This window comes from Somniosus microcephalus, chromosome 21 (assembly GCF_052327205.1).
Source record: "Somniosus microcephalus isolate GS21.2 chromosome 21, FLI_Smic_1.0, whole genome shotgun sequence".
Lineage (NCBI taxonomy): Eukaryota > Metazoa > Chordata > Chondrichthyes > Squaliformes > Somniosidae > Somniosus > Somniosus microcephalus.
The window spans coordinates 32,732,551-32,755,864 of record NC_141007.1 but is presented as its reverse complement, the minus strand read 5'-3'; the positions used below and the strand labels follow the sequence as shown (position 1 = coordinate 32,755,864).

Sequence of the window (23,314 nt, the reverse complement as noted above, 5' to 3'; positions counted from 1 at the left end):
GCATCTACCTCAGAAACAATAGCATTGGAAGCTGATGAATCAACTGACGACAGGGTGTTCGAATCGCCTCCGCACCAAGAGTGAGACACTCGGGAAAGGCGTTATCCAGAAAGAATCAGGATGCCTCCCCAAAGACTGAATTTATAAATAGACTATTTTCAGTTAATGTTGCATGTTAAAAGTGTTAATTGTAATTAGTTTGATATTTAATTGTTAAATGAGTGTTATGGTACTGTTAATCTAAAAGGGGAGGAATTGTAATGTATGTACCTTTAAGGGGAGAACTACTTTTTACAGCTCCTGTATACTGTAGTACCGGCAGTGACCACACCTGTATTTAAACCCTGAGTAGTGATCTGTACAGTTAGTTCTAGAGTAACCCTCATTCAGTAAACACCTGTTGAATCGTTCCCTGCAGTCTTGTTGTCTAATTATTGAAGGACACAACATCAAGATACACGGATCTAACACAACTCAAGAGAATTTATGCAAAAACACTACATCCCAGATCCCATTCTAACCATTATACATGCTAATTTTCTCTAGATCCCAGAGACTAGCAGTGTAAATATACGCTAAGCTCCTTAAGCACCCGTAAACTATCATATTACTGTAACTCCAATACTTCCATGCAAATTGCTTTCTGTACAATAGCTGACTTCCTATCGACCCCTTTTAATCTGTATATATCTACATGAATTTGCGGAAAGTGCGTTGTACATTTAACAAGAGTGCGCTTTACTGGAACAAAACTGTCAGGCACACAAGATATATTTACATGAATAGGGTAGATTCAATTGCTGACTATAGGAATCACTAATTTACCCTATTGGTATGCCATTGATTAGTTGTGACTAGTTGTTAATGTTATTATAATATGTCAACAGATGACAGAAGAATGACTAGTTTTGGACATTTCCAGCCGCTGATGTGTATAAAAATCCACGCCTGCCACAAACAGCCTCAGAGGGTTATTTTTGCAGCTAGCATTCAGAGTTTGTTGACATGACGTAAACAGAAGCAGCTATTTCCTGATAGATTTGAATAATTAGTTCATTGACTCGTTTTGATGATTAGCCAAAGTTTGTCTAATTTTCCAGTCTCATCAGTTACTTGGTAAATACACTTTGTGGAATTGATTGGTTTTATTCACAGACTGAGAAGCCAAAAAAAACATGGTCAACACATTTGCCAACATTAAAGTCTTCTCTCCACTATGACTTTGTGTGAATAGTTCCAAGGCAGTAATTAGGTATCAGCATCAATTAGAATGTTTCAACCATCAGACCACAGCTTCTTGTTCAAACATGGTTATTTGAGCGGGTTTAGTGGGGTGGGAGCAGGGCCGGGGGTGGGTGGGGGGCGAGCGGACCACATGCTAGTAAATACAATGGTGGGGGGGAGGAATTTCCGCATTTATGCCATTTTTCTGGGGTTTCTGCGGATCTTCCACCAAAGTTAAAGTGAATGATAAGGAGAACTGCCATGGATATTCACTTCCAAATGCACCGAAGTACACTGCCTTCAATATTTAAATGACTCCGAGGCTGGACAGTCAGCCAGGGTCACACAAACATCTCTGTGGCTCGCTCGCACCAGAATTATGTTCCCTTTAACTAGGATATCTAGGACACCCGGTCCATTTCTACAGGGACACAGTGATACTGCAGAATGTACTGCCGAGTGATTTAATCAAAGCAAAGGGGATGATTTTGCCAATGGGGTGCTTTTGGAGGCGAGACTCCCACTTGTCGGGTTTTAGTCCCGCCTCCATCAACTTCTGGCCAACCCATGCTATTTTCCCTTGATTGACCTTGTTAAGCCCACCCAGCGGCCTCAGCAGGCCAATTAAGGGAAAGCCGATTGCAGAGAACGTCAACGTATGACATTTCATCTGTCAACATTTTTTGACAGATGAATTATCATCATTTCACAGCTCTGTGAAGCTGTCAAACACTGACATTCTCTGTAGTTTGATGAGCTCTTGAATTCAAGACCTTGTCAAACCTCCTTCTTTTGCAGAAATGAGATGATTGTTGCATTGGAAAATGCAACGGCCATCTGTCATCTCTACCGCGGAGGTGCGAGACTCTTTGCACTTACCTCAGATACTCATCTCTCCACACTTGCACCCATCACTTACCTTCACAGCGCACTTTTGCATCTCTCCGACCCCCCACAGACCCACTACTTGCCTCGGTGACCCTGGCGGGGTTCGGAGACTTTGGGAAGCCCGCACTTGTGTGGGCAAAATGGTGATAAGCCTATTTTCTGCCTGTTAACTACCTGTTAACAGGCAGTTAAGTGGCTGTAATCCCTTCCCGCCTCCAAGGAGATGGGACCTGGTGCGGGACGGCTACCCGCTTCCTGGCAAGATGGCACTGAGGCGGGTTGGGCACCCGCCCCCAAATCCTGCCATTTTCCCGACAGTCCCGCCTCCATACCCGCCTCCCCAGGGCTGGCAAGATCGCACTTTAAGTGTTTTGTGGATTAGTGCCGTGATAGGTATATCAAAGCTTGTTGCATATCTCTTCATAACTTGATCCTCATAGGGTGAGATACAATGGTCCAGTTTGTCGCTTCAATACAAAATGTGCATTATGTGCAGTGCAGAGTCATCAGAAAGATATCAGGGCTAAAACGGTTAAATTATGAGGACAGGTTGCATAGACTAGGATTGTGTTGCCTTGAGTATAGAAGATTAAGGAGTGATCTAATTGAGGTGTTTAAGATGATTAAAGCAATTGATCGAGTAGATAGAGAGAAACTATTTTCTCTGGTGATGGAGTCCAGAACAAGGAGGCATAACCTTAAAATTAGAGCCAGGCCATTCAGGGGTGTTGTCAGGAAGAACTTATTCACACAAAGGGTAGTGGAAATCTGGAATTCTGTCCCCCGAAAAGCTGTTGAGGCTGGGGGTCAATTGAAAATTTCAAAACTGAGATTGATAGAATTTTGTTAGGCAAGGGTATTAAATGTTATGGAACCAAGGCGGGTAGATGGAGTTAAGATAAGATCAGTCATAATCTAATTGAATGACGGAACAGGCTTGAGTGGCTGAATGTCCTACTCCTGTTCCTATGTGGTCATGTAACAATTCCCCCCTCCTCCCCTGACTGTGCTAATTGATATTGGATTGGTTCCATGGCACCAGGGAACCCTCTGGTACCCCACCCAAATGCCCATTCTTCATGCATGAACCAAGACAACAAGCGACATCAAGCTACTTTCCAAGGGTGAGCACATAGCTGAGCTGAACCCCATTCCTACCAATTACCATATAAGCACTTCCCCAAAGGAATATATGAAGCAGGAACCCTGGCTGAATTCTACTTTCTTTAGACTAGCGATACTCAGGCCAACTTTGCTTAGATCAAACAATTGAACACAGACGAGAAACCAGGAAATGCTCTGCTTGATTGAGGATTGTATTCCTGTATAATGTGATAAGGAGGAAGAAACATTTGTGGATGCAGAGGGCTGTTTATTTTATATATTATTCTATGAGTTAATCCTATTAAAAAAGCATAATTTTAAACTTGGTATTGTCATTCACTTGGACTCACAGCCAAAAGTGCTGTGAATTGTACTTTTATTTATGTACCATGGGAGCCATTAGAAGTAGCGCTTTATTTTAAAGTGCTTTTATTTTGCCCGAGCCCCAAGAGAATCCTCGCTGTGCAACATCACATCCTTTTAAAGGGGTATTGTTTTCACGATGACGTGGTTGGCAAACCCTTATTTAGTTACAAATACAAGATAGAAAGGCATCAATCATATTGATATGCATCAGATGAAGAGGGGTGGGAGGAGGCTTGTGTGGAGCATAGACCAGCATGGAGCAGTTGGGCCGAATGGCCTGTTTCTGTGCCGTACATTCTATGTAATTCTAGGGGAAGTCATGGTGAAAATGACTCTGGACTCTTGTCCCTCCACAAATAAACACTTTTTTCAGGACGACCGTGAACCTTTAACAGTTGGGCAACTGAATCAGAGTTAAATGATTCTCATATTTATGGTCTTTTATTTTTTTTCTGGTGCACCATACGCATTCGGGACTGTGCTGAGACTCGCTCAACTCGGTTCACTTGACAGCTGTCAGTGACAGAAGACAACCTTAATTTCTTTTTGCTCATCAAGGTGTGTGCCCAGATTGCAGCGACTAAAATTAGTCTGTTAACCATGCTGTGCCACCTTGCCCTAAAGTCACTATACTGGTCAATCTGCCATTGGATCAAACTGACTAATAGTGAACACCTGCAGGTTTGGTTCTCTGACCCACTTCACTCCATCTCCCTGGATGCCAATAATTTCTTAAGTGCAGTGTATTGAGATTATATAAGTATGGATAAATAATTTCCTATGTGAAATAGATAGTTTTTAAAAAAAAAAAAGAAAATGTTACAAAATGTCTGTGACAATATTTTTAACATGTTGTATGACTTTTGAATTGCCAAATAGTAAAAAGGGCTGAACTGTGGTTATAAAGTGAGTTAGGTCCAGGGACCAGAATTACAATTAGTTTGGGTTTCAATTTGGCTTTGGGCGGTCCCAAATTTGATTGTTCACAAATGTAAACCTGACATGATAGCAAAATGTTCAAATCAGAAAACTGGGGCCATTCTCACCTAATGCAGGTGAAAGGTATTTTAAACCACCTTCAACCTGAAGTTTAATACATGGGTTGAATGAATGCATCACTTGCACGATTGTCTACTTCCTCCCCCCCCGCCCCCCCCCACCACCAACCTTGGTCTGATGGAAGCACCAAGAGCTTGAGGCCACCCGCCTCCTAGATTACCAAACATCAGAGTCGTGCTCTGCCATTGCCATGAGGGATCAGATGGTCTCTACTCGACCATCTGTTAGCCTCCAGCCATGGGCGGCTGTTTATCATTTGCAACGTCCTATCGTGATACAACACTCAGCTGGTTAAGGCGAAGGCATACAGGCCAGGGAGGTCCCAGGTTTAATCCCGAGTCTATCCTGAGTTAGCGGATCTCAAACAGGACAGCTATTGGGAGTATTATAATTTACTTCAGACACTCAGTTTGGAGGGGGAAGGCAGTAAAAAAGAAATCAACCAGTGTTCCCTGTCCTTACAGCTATCCATACCCCATGTGAGGATAGGATCAGGCTTGTGATGCTCTGCAGTCAGATAGCCTACCAACACTCACTGTCTGGGCTCATATCTGAAGAATGGCTACATGGTAGAGTGACAGAAGAGTGTCTGGTTCTCTAGTAAGGAGAGGGGAAGTATTTAGACAGACAAGGCAGCTTCCCCTGCATGGGTTACTGTAGTTTTGACTGACCTATTTAAATTGTTCCTCAATTAAGAATGTTGCCCATCTCAGAACAGTTGTAATACGTGAATAGTATATGTGAATAGTGCCTGTAAAACAGAAACTGAGAAATCAGCACCTGCAATGGAGCCTGTTCACCACATTTGGAACAGAGCAGTTTGAATTATAGATTAACATCTGCTATTCAAAGTTATTAGCGCAATGCGCGAGATTAATTCACTCCCTTTAGGGAAATATGAGTGAATAAAATATACAATGTTATAATACAGAGCTTGCTTTTTTGGCTCCTATTGTTATTGAAGAGAAAAAAGAAACTATGTGACGATGGTTCAGAGAAATACGCAAGTCCTTAAAGCACTCCCAGATTAGCCATTGGAGTTCTCTTAAAGGTGCTCTTGTTTCGAAGACCACTGACTTATAGCAGCTTTGGAGACTCTATACTATACCTAACATCGCTCATACATGTATAGTATAATGGGGATATAAGAAAGGCCACAAAGATGGCTGTTTTGCGAAGAGTACCATATTAGGCAGTAGGAGCTGTTCTTTTGAGGCTGGGGTTAAGGCACATGGTTGGATATGTGAAGGAGTTTTATACTGACCCCGATAGTTACTCAGGGCCATAAAGAGAGTGGGGACGAGGGGTGGGGGGGGGGTTGTTGGTGGGAGGAGTCGGAGATCAGGGGAGTGGAGGGAGACGGAGATCGGGGGAATTGGGGCAGTCGGAGATCAGGGGGGTGTCAGAGATCGGGGAGGGGGTGTCGGAGATCGGGGAGTGGTGTCGAGATTGGGCGGGTGTTGGAGATTGGGTGGGATGGGGGGTTGGAGATTGAGGGGATGGGAGATTGGGTGGGGGGGGTTGTCGGCTGATCGGGAGGGGGATTTACAGGTTTGCTTGTTGAGCCGGGTGAAACACTCCTGCTCCTCCTGACCCACAAGCACTGCTGTAAATTACCTCATGGATCCGGCCCTTCTGCCTCCTTTTATCTGCCCCGGCAAACCCAGCCTCCATGGGTTAAAACTAAATATCTTATTAAAATGGAGGCACACAGCCTCCTTAAAAGCTTTTACTGACCGACGTGCCTCCTGAGAGTGGATTGGCCACCTGCCCCCCGACCTGCTTCTGTTAAAATCGGAAGTGGGCGGGTTGGAGGTGGATTGGGGTCGGGTTTGTGATTTTAAAAATATTGGGCCAGAAATTAGGTTCGGGGGCTTGCGGCGCGTGCAAGCCCCCGATGTGCACTTACCCGGCACGCTGACATTTCAATCCTGGCCCGCATTGCATTTCCTGTCACTGGCCCGCTTCAGGTCCTGCCGCGCTGTGCGTGCGTGACCCAGCGGCGTACTTAGTGCGATGAGCCGGCTGGGATCACGTGAGCACTGGGCAACCAATGGGAGGTTGCAAAAGTTTATTCATGAGTTTGATAGTAAGAACTGTCAAACTCATGAAAACTCCTGGCCCCAAAACACTACTTAAACTTGAAAGAAAATTTTAAAAAACATCGCACTACTTAAATGAACTATAAATAACTGTAAAAAACTGTTTTAAACAATAATTTTAAATTTTGAAAAAAAATTTTATATAAAAAATCGGGGCTAAAAATACACTTACCTTACTGTAAAGTCATCAAAAATAATGAACCTGTGGAAAAATTTTCTAATTTTACTTAATAGACCATTTACCTGTTAAAAGTAAGTACTTACGGCTGCTTTTTTCACATGTAAAAACCGGAGTCTTTTCCCCACGGGCAACTCTTCAAAAAAAAAGGAAGTTCAGCGCGCATGCGCTACCTGAAACCTCGCACGCGTTCCGCCTCTTAACCCCTTGGGTCAGAGGAGAGGAAATGCCGGTTTTCTCCGCATGCGCTGTGCATGCTGAAAACCGGCAATTCCTCCGGACCCACGCGTGAGTACCCCGTCCGTACTGACGCATTGGGACAGGAATTACTGGCCCATTTACTTCCCACCTGCGCCCAACCCACCCGTCCTTGGGTGTTAAAATCCCCCCCCCCCCCCCCCCACTGTATCTAACTCTCATCAGGCTTGATCCAGGAGCGCTCTACTCTACCACGAGATGATCAAAGTCAAGTGTTATGATCACCAGCAGTGACAGGCTTTGCTTTGATCAACACAAAAGTTACAAGAACTCTGATGTAATATCAAACCAGACAAAAGGCAGAGTTGACTTTAACTTTCACACAGATCCGACAAATATCAAACGTAGACTGGATTAAAACAAGTTAAACTTAAAACAAATGACCTACTTGTCGTATAAATCAGGATTGACCCAAAAGATGGTGACCTTCAAGTGTCTCACAGTACCAGGTTTTTTTTTTAGCTACTTTACACAATGATAGCTGCTGTAAATCTATGAATTGGAAATATTCAACCCACTGATCAACAACTGATGATAACTGCAGTCTATTAAAATGAATACGTACCATTAGTTTTCAGGAAGACTGAAGGTTATCAGAGGCCTATGTGCTAGCATTAGTATTCAGAAAAGATCCCTCTGCCACACAATCTAAAGTGAAGGAGCTGATAATGTTGTCCCAGTGCTGTGGCAGAGGAACACTTGCTCTTTGGGTGCTGTGTGCACCTATATGGCTTTGAGCTGACCGTGCTCCTATGTATAATATCGCAGCGCTCCCGGGACACATCACACAAAGCAAAGGGTGGACTATCTGGTGCCAGCGGCTAACGATTACTTTCAAACTGTACTGCTGCCGAGGGGTGGCAATGGCCGCACCAAGACCAGGGGAATGAATGGATCCTCCCAGGGTACAGCTTTGGAGGCCCTACTCTAGGAGGTGCTGGAGAGAAGGGTGCTCCTCTTTGGAGCAGAGAGGCGTCTCCCTCTGCAGGGTGATACAGGGGTAGCCTGAATGGAGGCAGCAGGAGAAGAGAATGCTGCCTCCCCTTGCACCAGATTCTTGGAGGGTAGCTGAGGATGAAATTTGCTCCCAGAAAGGTTGCCACGTTAAACGTGCTCACACTTTGCTCAGTATGACAATATTGCCTGATCTCCACAGCATCTTAAGCTTGGTGGGACATGACAGAGGGAGAATGCATAGCTGTCTGGCAATTGTTCACCTACTTTCCAAATGCATAAGCATGGCCACAGTTTAGCAGCTGCCATGTCAATATGTTTGCCTAGTGCCCATGAAATGTGGCACAGACCAATCACAGAACCAATGCAAGGTACTGCATGCATGCTGCATATTCACAGACTCACCTAAAATGCTGTTGGCTGAGGTGCTCTTCTGCCACTGGTTAGGCAGTTTCTACCCTTCTCCACCTGTTCCAATGGCAATGACCCTTTACGGGCTGCGACTGTGAAAGCTTGCGATCATCTTGGTTACCTTGGCTGACCTGTACTGCACATCTCCTCTGACGCTGCCTTGCCTCCTCCAGAATGAGACAGAGGGGGATGGATAGCAGGATACCCAGGTTCAATTACTGATCCCTCAGCCAACACCCACAGATGACAGATGAGATGTAGCTTTAACATGATGTGAATAGCTGTAGCAGTGAAACCCAAGCAATGAATTTGGTGGGTTATTATACAAGCTCCTTGATGCAACTACCCAGCAAACCTTCCTTTAAGAAATAGGAACAAACATGGTTGAATAGGCCAACCATCCAGCAGCTGCTCGATTCGGGTACTGAGCTCCTACAGCACCTGTTTATGCACTGAGACCACATTATGGGGCAATGAATTCATTACTTTTTTTTGAAGCTTTAATAAGGCTATCACATGCTTGGTGTACAGGTCCACAGTATCACAGGCACTTCCCCACTGCATTATCCCGCACTACATGCAATGGGTGCATAGGAAGCCTCAGCACCCAATAATACGGGTCACCAAACTGCTGAACACCCAACTTCCCTTCTTGCCCCCTGGGTTAGCTGATATAGGGCTGGATTTTGCTCTCAACGGCGCCAGCCATTCATTACACTTGCCCACAGACTTTCTATGGAGTTTAACACTGGAACTTACTGTAAATTAGCGAGCCAAAACAGTGTGGCATCCTTTACAGGGGATCTGGAACCTGTGTGAACAGGGCAAACAATGGTGTGTCTCCTTAACCAATCAGGTTGAAGAATCTTTAATGAGCAGCACAGAGTCTGAACCAGGAAGTATAAGTCAGAGTATTTAATTCAATGTCAAATCAGGCACAGAAAGCAAAATAAAGAAAGGGAAAGAAATGTGGGAATAAGAGAGAGAGAGAGATAAGAGAGACAGGAAGAATTTTTATTCACTTTTTTATTTTTTAAATCTCCAACAATAATTAAAATTTGAAGGAATGAGACTCCACACTTGTAAAAGTTAATTTTTAGTGCCAGAGAGGTTGTTTTACAGTAATTAAGACTTATTATGCAGTCAAAAATGTATTTATACTGGAATGGACAAGCCCTAACTTTTTCTGGTGCCTTTAGTCAGTATCAATCGCATAAGTATAGCAACTTCATACCGTTCCATGTGTTTCAATGCCGAGTCTCTCAGCGAGATACTGTTATAGTGAAGCTATTGAACGAGCAAGGCAACTCAGACAGCAATTTCATGATTTCCACGTTTAACTGAGCATGTGCAGTCCCCGAATGTTGCTGTCCGATTTACATTTTAATAATGGCGAGCACTGTTAGCCTCATCGTTATTTCTACAGCAAAATCCAACCCATTTTTAATGGTTCCCTATCCTCAGATACAGTTCCTCTCCCCTTCAAATCTGCCATCATCAACCCCCCTCCTCAAAAAACTCTGTCCCTGGAGACAATCGCCCCCTCTCCAACCTCCCTTTTCTCTACAAAGTCCTTGGAATGTGTTGTTGCCTCCCAAATCCATGCTCACCTTTCCTGCAACTCTATGTTTGAACCTCTCCAATCAGGTTTCCTCCCCTGCCACAGCACTGATATGGCCCTTATCAAAGTCAGAAATGATATCCGATGTGACCGTGACTGTAGTAAACTATCCCTCATTATCCTTCTCGACCTGTCTGCAGCCTTTGACATGGTTGACACCACCATTCTCCTCCAACACCTCTGCTCCATTATCCAGCTAAATGGGACTGCCATCCTATATATCCAGTCATAGCCAGAGAATCACCTGCAATGGCTTCTCTTCCCACTCCCGCATCATTAACTCTTCTGTCCCCCAAACATCTATCCACGGCCCCCTCCTAATTTTCATCTACATGATGCCCCTCGGCAACATCTTCCAAAAACACATCAGGTTCCACGTGTACGCTGACGAAACCCAGCTCTACCTCACCGCCACCTCTCTTGATCCCTCCATGGCGTTAGATTTGTCATGCTGCTTGCCCGACATCCAGTATTGGATGAGCAGAAAGTTTCTCCAATTAAATATTAGGAAGACCAAAGCCACTGACTCCATCCCTCTGCATGGCCATTGCCTGAAGATGAACCAGGCTATTTGCAACCTTGGTGTCCTATTTGACCCTGAGCTGAGTTTCCGGTCCCATATCCTCTCCATTAACATGACCACCTCCGTAACATTGCCACCTCCGCCCCTGCCTCAGCTCATCTGCTGCTGAAACCCTCATCCATGCCTTTGTTACCTCTAGACTTGACTCTTCCAACGCACTCCTGGCTGGGCTCCCACCTTGCACCCTCTATAAATGTCAACTCATCCAAAACTCCACATATCCTAACTCACACCAAGTCCTGTTCACCCATCACCCCTGTGCTCGCTGACCTACATTGGCTCCCGGTCCAGCAAAACCTCAATTTTAAAATTCTCTTTGTTGTTTTTAAATCCCTCTATGGCCTCGCCCCTCCCTATCTCTGTAACCTCCTCCAACCCTACAATCCTACGAAATCTCTGCGCTCCTGCAATTCTGGCCTCTTCCACATCCCCGATTTTCATCAGCCCACCATTGGCGGCCGTGCCTTCAGCTGCCTAGGCCCTAAGCTCTGGAATTCGCTCCCTAAACCTCATCATCTCTCTACCTCTCTCTCCTCCTTTAAGAGACTCCTTAAAACCTACATCTTTGACCAAGCTTTTGGTCGCCTGTCCTCATATCGCCTTATGTGGCTCAGTGTCAAATTTTATTTGATAATTGCTCCTTTGAAGCGCCTTGGGACATTTTACTACGTTAAAGGCACTATATAAATGCAAGTTGCTGCTGTTGTTATAACACCTTGACTGCTGCCTTTACGGAGACTGGTAAACTGATTACAAATGGCAGATCCTTCCTGATCGGCGCGGACAGTTGCACACTGGACAGTTCCTTTACCAATTGAGCCACTAGAGGTGCAGCAGGATATTTTTGTTGATATATTCACGTTCCATAGCCCGAGCTCCAAAAACCTGTGGCGAGCAGACAGCAGTGCGGTTTTAGTGACTCTGCACCAGTACTAGGTATGCGTGGCACACACCCTTCTGCCAATGCACTGCTTGAGTGAGAGTCAGTGTTATTAGGGGAAGAGAATGTACACAGTGTGAATGTTAAATCTATTTCCTGTTGGCGTTTCACCTTTCAGGAAGGCTTTCTGACAGCAACAACCCCTCTCCCCAAAACAAACTGGAACTCCACATATTAGAGCTGTCAAAACCATCACCGTTATCTACAATTCAAATTTATATTTATCAAATTAATTTTGATGTAGCAGAGGGTTTGAAATTTCTACACGTGGATGTACAGTTCCTAGGTGTTGTATTGCAGTATCAGAGTTACACCGAACACTATATAAAATTGGACACTGGTATGCATAATCACGTAGGAAATGTACGCCACTTGTACAAGAGGGATGCACCATTTAGATAGGAGTCGTACTGCATTCACACCACTGCTATACCCATCTAGAATGCTACACAAATGAATATGAGCTTTTCTATCACCAACGTGACTTGTCCTACTCTTAAAACATCAGCTCCACTGATATGACAGGTATAGAATTACATAGATAGAAATATAGAACATAGAAAAATAGGAGCAGGAGTAGGCCATTTGGCCCTTCGAGCCTGCTCCGCCATTCAATATGATCATGCCTGATCCTCTATCTCAATACCATATTCCCGCTCTTTCCCCATACCCCTTGATGCCTTTTGTGTCTAGAAATCTATCTATCTCCTTCTTAAATATATTCAGTGACTTGGCCTCCACAGCCTTCTGTGGTAGAGAATTCCACAGGTTCACCACCCTCTGAGTGAAGAAATTTCTCCTCATCTCAGTCCTAAATGTCCTAGAAATTACACATAGAAATTACAGCATAGAAACAGGCCATTCGACCCAACTGGTCTGTGCCAATGTTTATGCTCCACACGAGCCTCCTCCCACCCTACTTCATCCAACTCTATCAGCATATCCTTCTATTCCTTTCTCCCACCTGTACTTTTCTAGCTTCCCCTCAAATGCATCTATGCTACTCGCCTCAGCTACTCCGTGTGGTAGCAAGTATACAACTTACCCATTTTACAGCACACGCATAAAGAGGTTGAACTAATACATGCACAAGCCGTGCAGTGCTCAACATGAGAGATATATCCACCTTCACCTGTCGTGAACTGTACAGTGTATTACCATCACCATCTTCCCAAAGCAAAACTAGAATCTCTCTATAAAAATGAAAGAGATCTCTTTTCTTTTTTTTTGCACCTCAGAGAGAGTGGAATGCATGAGGGAACAATGCGTGCTTAGAGTAGAAGGCACTAAGGTAGCTGTCACATTATGCAGCTTTAGCAGCCAGGCACAAATCGCACATACTGGTCTGTCATTGGTAACACATGGGGCACAATCTTACCAGCCCTGGGGAGGCGGGACTGCAGAGAAAATGGCAGAATCTGGGGGCGGGTACCATCTGGGCGGGCTTAACAAGGTCAATCAAGGGAAAATAGCGTGGGTTGGCCAGAAGTCGATGGAGGCGGGACTAACACCCAACAAGCAGCAGTCCCGCCTCCAACGCGTCCCCATTGGCAAAATCATGGTTTTGAATATTAACAGCCACTTTCTTACACTGCAGGAGCCACTGTGCAAATGCTCCATGGTGTTTGAAGTTTTGTGTAGTGTAATTCCTGCTACCTCCCTTTTCCTGAGGGTACAAATTTTCATTCACATTGTCAAGATTTCAGCTACTAACTGTGTATGGTGCTCTCCCGATGATAGCTCTTGAAATTGCTTCCTTGATATCAGTCAAACCATGAGAGTGCATCTCTAGGGCGAATGTTGTATTACACCAGGGTTACAGACCTGGCACAAAGACCACAGTCTGTACTAATAGTGAAAATAATAAATAAAGCCAAGAAGCAGACTCTGCAACAATTGAAACAAAACATATAGTTAGATGTACAAAAAGAAAATTGAAAAATATTTTAGTTATGCTAACTATCATATGTTTAAAATATGGTTGCTGAATTATATTTCTGTGAAATTTGCTTTGAGATTTTAAGTTCTAATACATTAACTACAAGACAATAATTGGCCCGGATTTTGCAGTCAGTGGTGAACAAATGGCGCAGACCATTCATTACACTTACACTTGCCCACAGACTGCCTGCAGGCTTTTGCACTGGAACTTGCGGTTATTAGAAATCGAAAACAGCGTGGCGCCCTCTATAGGGGATCTGGAACTTGTGTAAAGAAGGCAAGCAACTGTGTAACACCTTAACCAGATTGAAGAATCCTTACTGAGCAGTGCGGAGTCTGAACCAGGAAGTATATGTTCGAGTATTTAATTTAATGTCGAATCATGTCCAGAAAGCAAAATAATGAAAGGGAAAGAAAGATGGGATAAAGAGAGAGATAAAAGAGATGGAACGAAAAAGTAAAATAAAATGATTCTTATTTAAATTTTTCAAAATCTCCAATAATAATTCAAATCTGTGGGAATGAGAGTGCACACTTGTAAAAGTTCATTATCAGTGCCAGAATGGTTGTTTGGCAATAATTAAGATTTATCATGATGTCAACATTTTTTTTTAACTGGAATGGGCAAGCCCTAACTTTTTCTGACATGTTTACTGAGTATCTATCACGTAAGTACCACTACTTCATGCCTTTCTATGTATTTAAATGGCGTGTCTCTCAGCGGGATACCAATGTAGTGAAGCTTGTGGAGGGGCCGGGCAACTGGGACAGCAACTTCCTGAAATCCACATTTAGCTGCGCATTTGCGGGCGCCGAAAGTTGCTGCCCGATTTACACTTTAAAAATGCTGATAGCCTCACCGTTATTTCTACCACAAAATCCGGGCCAAGGTATAATTGATATCATTGTACAGTTTACTTAATTTTATGCTTAACTTGTGCATTAGAGTAAAGTGAAAGGACAAAAAAATACCAACAGCAAGATGTATGTTATCGAAAGGTAGCAGTCAATAGCAAGTGTAATGTTTTTACCTCCTGAGTGACTTGTATCAGACTGTCTCCCAGATGAAATAGAAGAGCTGCATACATATCAGTTTTAATGAGAATGGTAAATCTAGGCCTTGAAACAGCTAAAAAGATATTTACGAACTCAATTGGTGGCATCGTCAGAATTTCCACAAAAATCTCTGAACACTTGGCCACCATTTCCAATGGGAACCCTTCTAAACACCTGGCAACTGTTTCCATGGCAATCCCTTTGGCCAGTTGGCCAGTGTTTCCATAGAAACTCCTCTGAACTTTGGCCAGTAATTCCACGGATGACTTTGGCAAAAACCTTGTATTTCCATCCAAGGATTCAAAATGTAGAAAATATAATGGCAATCGTCTCATTTGCAGTTTGAATAGTTATATGTCTTATAGGTTTTAGTTTCCAAACTTTATAAAAAGATGGTATAGTTAAATTTCCCCAAATGAGCCTAGCAGTAGAACCCAGGCTAAATATGGTGTAGACAGTGACGTAATAAAACTCACTACGCACATGGTTCGACTATAAAGCAAGGCTTTAATCAACTTGTTTCAGAACATGGAGGTCTAGTTGTACTTCACTAGTTCCTGTCTTACAAAATGTCCCTGGGCAAGCTGGGCCCACGCCCGAGTATTTATACTCCTTGGATGGCACCACCAGCTGGCCGTCCAGTGTTATTTCATAAGTTGTTTCTTCATGATGATGAGATTTATAACAGACAGTGTATTGTGGGTAATTAGAAGAAACATAAGAAGTAAAAGCAGGAGCAGGCAGTCCAGCCCCTTGAGCCAGCTCCGCTATTCAATAAGATCATGGCTGAACTTCTACATCAGCTCTACTTTCCCGCCCTAACACCATATCCCTTGATTCCCTTAGTGCCCAAAAATCTATCGATCTCCATCTTGAATATACTCATCAACTGAGCATCCACAGCCCTCAGGGGTAGAGAATTCCAAAGATTCACAACCCTCCGAGTGAAGAAATGTCTCCTCATCTCAGTCCTAAATGGGCTACCCCTTATCCTGAGACTATGACCCGTTGTTCTAGACTCTCCAACCAGGGGAAACATCCTCTCAGCATCTACCCTGCCAATCCCCTTCAGAATCTTATATGCTTCAATGAGATCACCTTTCATTCTTCTAAACTCCAGAGAATATAGGCCCATTCTACTCAATCTCTCCTCATCGGACAGCCCTCTCATCCCAGGATGATCCTTTGTAATAATAATCTCTTCAGCACTTTAGACTCTACTGACTGATAGCATTTATAATGCTTGGAGGACTGAGCTGACTGGTCTGAGCTTTTTGATTAAAAAAAAAAAAACTTGTGCTGCTCCAGGATTAATAGTTTACTCCAATTACATTAATACATATTATATACTAGAGTGAATGTAGTTACGTTTTATGGAATAACATGACAAGGGAGACCTGCTTCAAGTGTTACTTAGTTGTGGAGTTGCAGTCATAATGCAATTAGGGGCCTATCTGTTCAGTCAAATGTACACACTTACAGTGTTTAAGTGCAGCCATGTGCCCCAGTGTGCTCAAGCTGATCAATCTACGGAAAATCATAATGCATGGAAAGAACCCTTCTTCTCACCTTCTGCTGAACTCTTGTTCCTGTAGCCTTCGCAATGCTATTTTGATGTTTTACGCGACTTCTCTAAAATATTCAGAGCAATTTAATAATTACAGGGTTACAGTTCCAGGTTGAGTATCGGCACTTGGTTTGCCTTCGAAAATGCAAGAAGCAGAACAGAAGACTGAGTGAGAACTGCTGTTCAATCTTTGATTACCTCTCTAATTTGTTTTGTTAACTGGTACATGCAACTCCATATCGTTGCATGTACCAGTAGCCTATCAGTTGGCAGAGAGGCAAAGAAATGGACACCCTATTCTCAGACAGACGATTTATTATGTATGCAGTTTGAGGGAACAGTTGGGAGTCACTAAAAGAGCTGGGTTGATTGGGTCCTTTGTCTCCTGTTGCATCTTTGCTGAATTCTGTGTCCAGCTGAGATAGGTGATGAAGGTAAAAAAAGAACAAGAAAATGTGGTGAAAGTAAAGGCTGTTTGGTGCATCATAACCTTCCTTCCAACAAACAAAATACAATTTGTATCTCATCACTCTTAATACTCAATAAAAGTTCCTCCCTGAGCCCCAATGGTAAACATACAAAGGTTAATCAAAACAGCATTAAAACCTACATTAGTCAAAGTTGACCAAATATACATTACCAAGATCCCAGAAAGACAGGCGAATACAAATTATTTTGGGTGGAATTCCAGAATAGTTGTGCTGGTGCTGGTGGTAGTGGACGGGGGGGGGATCCAGTATGGGGCAGAGTGCAGCTCTTCTGCCTGTCCCCCTACATCCTGGCAACAATTTCTGGGCCTGTATGGGGCATTCCCCAGCTACCCCAAGAATTCAGCCCAGCTCACTTCACTCTGGGCTTGGGGTTCCCATGCCAACTGACGGCCTCAAAGAAGTAATGGAACAAAGAGGGATTGATCACCTTCAGAACCTGGTGCTCAATCCCTGCAGGGAATGAAGATTTTTTAATCTTTGGTTCGATATGAGCCATGGGCTCCCTTGGAGCTGCAAAGCGCCGCTCTGACTTTCCTGGTGAGATGGACAGGATGGTGATGCCACTATGGCCACAGGCTGCCTGTCCTCAATATTTAAAATGAGTCCACATTTGGGATTGGGACAGGGTCACCTGCAGGGCAAAGATGAAGTCCATAACTGTTCTAGCCTAAAAGCTATTTGTAAAGTCTGTGGGTTGTATAGCGAAGTAATACACAGACTACAAGAGTAACTTAAACAGGACTTTACTATTCGAAGGTCAGGGCGAATCTGCCCAATAAATTCTGCCACAGCACTTATATACCGGTGTGGTCACCGTCGGTATTACAGTATACAGCAGCCAGGATAAAGTAGTGCCACACCTAAAATAGTTCTCTTAAAGGTGGACGGTTACATAAAATAGTTCTCTTAAAGGTAGAACGGTTACATACACTACACTATTGAATTCCATGTAGTGTTTGATGACACATGTCGTGGTTGCCATTATAACCTCAACCCTGGCATTAATCAGGTATCTGTCCAGTTGAATGTTACTTTTCTCTCCTTAGTTCTTTACAAAGTTCTTCCAGCTCAGGTATAATGCAGCTTGGTTAATGGAGTTGGGTCTGACTACTGATCTAAAGCACAAGAACCAGAGGGGAGATGAGGAGTATTGCTTTTATGCAGTGAGTTGTTGTGATCTGGAATGCACTGCCTGAGAGGGTGCTGGAAGCAGATTCAATAGTAACTTTCAAAAGGGAATTGATAAATACTTGAAAAAGGAAAAAAATCCAGGGCTACGGGGAAAGTGCAGAGTAGTGGAACTAATTGGGTCGCTCTTTCAAAGAGCCAGTACAGGCATGATGGGCTCAATGGCCTCCTTCTGTGCTGTAGGATTTTATAAAAGCAGGGCAGGTTGCTAATCAAGAGTCTTGGTATGGAGCTGCAGCACATTGAATTGCTTATCATTCAGTCTTATGATATCATTAGAATACATCAACCACTGGCATTTTCTGCAATAAAATGACCTATACTTTTGGAGATAGATTCAGCGTTGCAACTCAAATGCCATCAGTGTCCCTACGGATCTTAACATTTGGAGTCTTAATTCAGATACCTATACATATCAGATTTTTGTAGGCCATAGAAGTTATCAGTTGAAGAAATTATCCAGACTAAGGCCTTATCTTCAAAAAAAAATCCATATAATATGCAACTTTTCAAATTATTGTCATGTACTTGTCACACCCGAATAATTACACATGCCCTAGACTCCCAAGTAAATCCATCATTTCCATAATGTGCTCAGATCTGAATATATCTGGATTTGTCTAATCGAATGGTAGAATGTTTCTCAGGGATTCCCTGTAAAGGAAGTATATGAAAATAACTTTAAAAGCTGGACATTGTTGAGCAGGCTGAGAAATGCTCTATTAATCTCTATGGGCAATGAGGAGTATCATGAGCCTGAAGCTAGGCACTAAAGTGTCATGTCTCAGCACCCTATCTTCAGGAGCGATGTGACAGACATGTGAGGCACCATTCGCCTTTCACAAAGATGTTCAGTTTTGATGTGGATAATCCCATAAGTAGGGATTTAGGTGAATCAATGTAAGCTGTTTGAGCCCCAGACATTATAAAATAATAGATGTCTAGTCATGAGATACAAGGCATTAATTAAACTTAAGGAGCCAGAAACCTTGAGAACTAAGCTTGAATAATTTTTAATCAGCAGATTTCCTACATTCATTTATTATTTTATGTCTTTGCTAACTGTATGATGATGGCTAAATTGTTTAACCTAAATCCCTTTTTTAGAGAATTATCAAAATGCAACCTAATTCAGTCACAATGTTTTTCTCTGCCCATTCATAGATTTTAATACTAATTCCATGGAATGAAAAGCCTCATAAGTGGCAGAAAGCATTTGCAATACTCAGTCAACTGTTACCTTCATTTCCCGAGTCAGTCCTCCACCTAAATATGCCGTAAGTGGTAATGTAAATAAAACGAAGAGTTACACACACAACCTTGGGAGACTGACACTTTCAGCAAATGCAGGCACAAATATAACCATAGCATCCATGTCAGGGGATCGAAGCACAGCAAGCAAGTAAGTCAGTGCCTTCTCTGCAAGATTTATTTTGTAATAGATACAGCGTGTACAAAAATGACATAAATTCACCGCTTATGATTCAATACAATAAATCATTTCAAAGCCGCAGCACTTTTTATTTAGGTGACTTGGAATGGTCTCAGAACATTAGAACAGGAACGCAGTAAACCTTTTTTGACTGACACCAGCACAAGCTATTTCAAATACATTTCTGGCATTTGAAACGATGAAGACCTTTGAGCCAATTTTACAAAAGCGCACTCCCAGCAGGGAGCCTCGTCTGCCGGGAGCCTGCATTCATTAAATCTTCCTCACGTGTAAATGATGCGGAAAACGAGCCTGCCACATTTCCATACATTTGTTACTAAATTTCATTCAAGGAACTCTGATGAGATATTACTCTTATGACGAGATGATTTTGTTCATAATGCTCTGGGACCGATTACCTTTGTTCCTTTTCTTCTTTTGAGGCCATCAGTAGGCCCAGAACAATGTATATGCCTACTCTCGGTAGGCATAGGAACCCCAAGGTCTAGCAGAAGTGGGCTGGTCTGAATTCTTGGGATATCCTGGGAATGCCCCCATGCATGCTCAGAAACTGCTGTCGGAACATGGGGGGGAGGGGGGGGGGGCAAGCAGAAGAATCGCGCTCTGCCCAAATTGGATCCCACCACAACTATGCTGGAATTCCACCCCTGAGAATATCTACCCATCTGTCTTTGAGCTGATTTTAAGGCTGGAGATTGAACGAGGGCCTCGGATGATGTCAAATCCACAAGGGCCACACTTGATTGTTTATGGAGGTCAGATAATGTTACAGTTCATAGCACACATACACATACACAATCATTTCTTTGGGGGGGGGGTGTGGGACTACATTTTTTATGTTCATCAAAGTCAAGGGTATCAGTTCTGAGAAATAGAAAATATTTCCACTTTTGACAGCATTGGGTCTCCTGGCAAAGTGCATGGGTTCAAAATAAGATAAAGCTACTCCTCGACATCAAAATATCACCACCTACTTCATCATTGTGACATTTCGGATTCCCACAGCAGACATTTTGAAGTCTATTGTCAGTAAGTTTTATCAGTTTGGTGCACCCATATCCACTGGGAAGATTTGAAACTCTCTAAACTGTTAGGACTGTTAACAACTGGTTGGGGTGGGGGAGGGGAGGGGAGGGGAGTGGGCGGGGGAGGGGAGGGGAGTGGGCGGGGGAGGGGAGTGGGCGGGGGAGGGGAGGGGAGTGGGGGGGGAGGGGAGTGGGCGGGGGAGGGGAGGGGAGTGGGCGGGGGGAGGGGTGGGGAGTGGGCAGGGGAGGGGAGGGGAGGGGAGTGGGCGGGGGAGGGGAGTGGGCGGGGAGAGGGGAGGGGAATGGGCGGGGGGAGGGGTGGGGAGTGGGCGGGGGGAGGGGTGGGGAGTGGGCAGGGGGGGAGGGGTGGGGAGTGGGCGGGGGGAGGGGAGGGGAATGGGCGGGGAGTGGGCGGGGGGAGGGGGCGGGGGGAGGGGTGGGGAGTGGGCGGGGGGAGGGGGCGGGGGGAGGGGTCGGGGGGAGGGGTGGGGAGTGGGCGGGGGGAGGGGTGGGGAGTGGGCGGGGGGAGGGTGGGGGAGTGGGCGGGGGGAGGGGTGGGGAGTGGGCGGGGGGAGGGGTGGGGAGTGGGCGGGGGGAGGGTGGGGGAGTGGGCGGGGGGAGGGGTGGGGAGTGGGCGGGGGGAGGGGTGGGGAGTGGGCGGGGGGGGGGGTGGGGAGTGGGCGGGGGAGGGGAGGGGAGTGGGCGGGGGGAGGGGTGGGGAGTGGGCGGGGGAGGGGTGGGGAGTGGGCGGGGGAGGGGAGGGGAGTGGGGGGTGGGGAGGGGAGGGGAGTGGGCGGGGGGAGGGGAGGGGGCGGCGGGAGGGGAGTGGGCGGGGGGAGGGGGTGGGGAGTGGGCGGGGGGAGGGTGGGGAGTGGGCGAGGGGAGGGGAGGGGAGTGGGCGGGGGGAGGGGAGTGGGCGGGGGAGGGGTGGGGGAGTGGGGGGTGGGGAGGGGAGGGGAGTGGGCGGCGGGAGGGGAGTGGGCGGGGGGAGGGGGTGGGGAGTGGGCGGGGGGAGGGGGTGGGGAGTGGGCGGGGGGAGGGTGGGGAGTGGGCGAGGGGAGGGGAGGGGAGTGGGCGGGGGGAGGGGTGGAGTGACCTTCATTCCATGGGCTAGATTGGAACCCTGGTACCAAAAAGGTCAAAGGACAGTATGCCAATCTACCAAACACACCAGCGTTAATGTTTTATAATACTATAGTTCTCCCAAGGTGTTGCTCAAAGTGAGTCGAGTGGGTCTACTAAGTCCAGACATCAGTCCTCACTCCCACTCCCACCAGAGCCAGAGATGTTGCTACTTCACATCAGGGTATTACACAGTATTTACAGCACAGAAACAGGCCATTTGGTCCAACAGGTCTGTGCCGGAGTTTATACTAAACATGAGCCTCCTCCCACCTTACTTCATCTCACCCTATCAACATATTAAGCAGAGTATATTTCTCTCTTTCTCCACCCCAAAAGGTTCCTTCTCTACACTTCCATAGCAGTGTATCTCTTCTCACTACCCACTCAACAGTCTCTCTCTCTCCCCTTCCCAATGTCTTAACTGTGCGTCTTTCTCTCTGCCTCGCACCAGGGTCCCCAAAAGGCTCTCTCTCCCCGTCCCTTGCCTGTTTCTCATCTCCACCTTTATGTGCAAATATCAGACAGTCAGGCCTATCAATGGTTCTAGGACTTTTTCAAGTCAGAGAATTCTAAGCCTTTTGCAGTTTTCTAGCTATGAATACTAGTAAAACATTTTTTCTGTCTTCATTGATTGGTTTGTCTCCTCATTCACTTTTGTTTCTCACCCTCTCTTCATTCACACCTCTTCCCTCATCCTCTGTTCTCCCCTCATTCAGTTCTCTTCCTCTACCCTCAATCCTTTTTCTTCTTCCCCTCTTTTGTCTGGTTCTCTCCCCCCACCCCCTCATTCATTTGTTTTGCATTCTCTGCCCACTTTCACTTCTATTTACAACTGTCCCTGCCCTCTTTTTCCTCTTACTTTTCACCTCTTCTATTTTTACCTCTCCATCCTGCTAATCTCTGTAATACTTTTTATTCCTTGCAACATTCATACTGCCAGTGGGGCGGGGCCGAAGACGCTCAAGTCTTGAAGACAGTGATTGGGGCTGCTGATGGATCAGAGGGCAGGGGGAAGCTGGTGGAGGTCATGGAGGCAGTAGAGAGAGCCGGATGGAGCACACAGCAAACAATATGGGGCTACTGGTGCAATAGAAAACGCAGATGTGAGCAGGGTGGGTGTACTGTCCTCCCTACGTGTATGTGTCTGTACGCAGTTAGACAGCCAGCCAAACTCCTTTCAATAATGACATGGGAGTCAGGATGTAGCGTCCAAGCTCCAGTGTTTAATAATGCCACACTTGCCTGAGGTCAATGAAACAATACAAATCAGTTGCATTGGGTTGGAGTAAAAAGGCAATGCTTTCGAAGGCGTAACAATATAGGATTACAGCGGATTAACTTGCAGCACGCTCCATGCTGATGTGACCTCTTTGTTTTGCTATCACTATACTACTTCCTGTTGAGTGACCCTACTGGCCATTTCTATTTACTGCCACCTACTGGCGGCAACAAAACGTAAGTCCTGCAATTATAAGGCAGAACACTCCCCGCCTGGCATCTATTAGATGCCACTACTTATAAAACATACAGAACTGTGGAACCAATAACACTCAGTCCTCCTTAGGTAAGAGTACGACCTCTGAGATGGGTCTGAAGAACTTTTTGTCCGTCCCTTGAACAGTGGCCTTCACATCTAGTTCTGGGCTGACGAGCTTGAATGATTCTTGTGCCGTATGGTCAGCTTGGTCAGGTTTGTGTAAGAAAGCTAGCCCGGTAAACCACATTGTACTGGAGAGCTGGGAGGCAGGCACTGACCTGGTGGCGAGGTCAGCTGGATTCA

At 45.1% G+C, this 23,314-nt stretch overlaps 1 protein-coding gene and 1 long non-coding RNA gene across 7 annotated transcripts in view; one reads left to right on the top strand and one right to left on the bottom strand.

Annotated features, from left to right (window-relative positions):
• Window positions 1-7,094, bottom strand: part of LOC147102692 (uncharacterized) — a 115,207-nt gene extending 108,113 nt beyond the window's left edge. For 2 of the 6 annotated variants that reach the window (XR_015073062.1, XR_015073065.1), the window contains exon 1: window positions 6,987-7,094. This is a non-coding gene — a long non-coding RNA (uncharacterized LOC147102692). Of the gene's footprint in view, window positions 1-5,312; window positions 5,394-6,550; window positions 6,653-6,986 lie in introns of those variants that run through there. The other 4 variants (XR_015073060.1, XR_015073063.1, XR_015073061.1 and 1 more) reach the window with 4 other exon arrangements.
• The window catches only part of LOC147102691 (protein shisa-6-like), a 631,586-nt gene that overhangs the window by 338,278 nt on the left and 269,994 nt on the right, over window positions 1-23,314 (top strand). The gene's annotated exons all lie outside the window — the stretch shown is intronic.